Source organism: Arachis ipaensis, chromosome B03 (assembly GCF_000816755.2).
Source record: "Arachis ipaensis cultivar K30076 chromosome B03, Araip1.1, whole genome shotgun sequence".
NCBI lineage: Eukaryota > Viridiplantae > Streptophyta > Magnoliopsida > Fabales > Fabaceae > Arachis > Arachis ipaensis.
In genome coordinates this window covers 15,063,547-15,063,933 of record NC_029787.2, presented here as the reverse complement: position 1 = coordinate 15,063,933, position 387 = coordinate 15,063,547, and the positions used below count along the sequence as shown (strand labels likewise).

At 40.6% G+C, this 387-nt stretch overlaps 1 protein-coding gene across 4 annotated transcripts in view; it reads left to right on the top strand.

Moving 5' to 3' along the window:
• LOC107629774 overlaps positions 1–387 on the top strand; it is a 6,927-nt gene that overhangs the window by 769 nt on the left and 5,771 nt on the right. For 2 of the 4 annotated variants that reach the window (XM_021118272.1, XM_016332658.2), the window contains exon 1: positions 110–373. The exons of 1 other annotated variant lie outside the window; for it this stretch is intronic. The gene's annotated coding sequence lies outside the window, so the exon portion shown is untranslated. Of the gene's footprint in view, positions 1–109; positions 374–387 lie in introns of those variants that run through there. One more of the 4 variants, XM_016332660.2, reaches the window with a different exon arrangement.

The window sequence follows — 387 nt, the reverse complement described above, 5'->3', positions numbered from 1 at the left end:
GTTTAAATTTAAAAGCTTTTTTAACTTTTTTTTTTCAAAAAAGTTTGAAATTAATATCCCTTATTTACCCTATTTATTATTGCTACTTAAATAAAGTTAAAGATTTTTAGATTAAAGAGGAGGATGATAACCGAGGAAAGTCTGAACTAGAGTTAAACATTAATTTATCGTCATAATTTCGTTATGCGCCCAGCCCGCCCTATTTCGTTAGATCAAGCAAAGCCCAAACCCTCACTCGCCATCTACGACTCCTCCACCATCGACGGCAGCTACAGCCACCGCCAAACATCGGCCGCAACGCAGTCAGTAACGCATTGAATCTCGCTGCCTTCTTCTCCTGTTATCAACAGCGGCGGCTGCGGTTTGCGACAAGGTTTCTCTTCCATC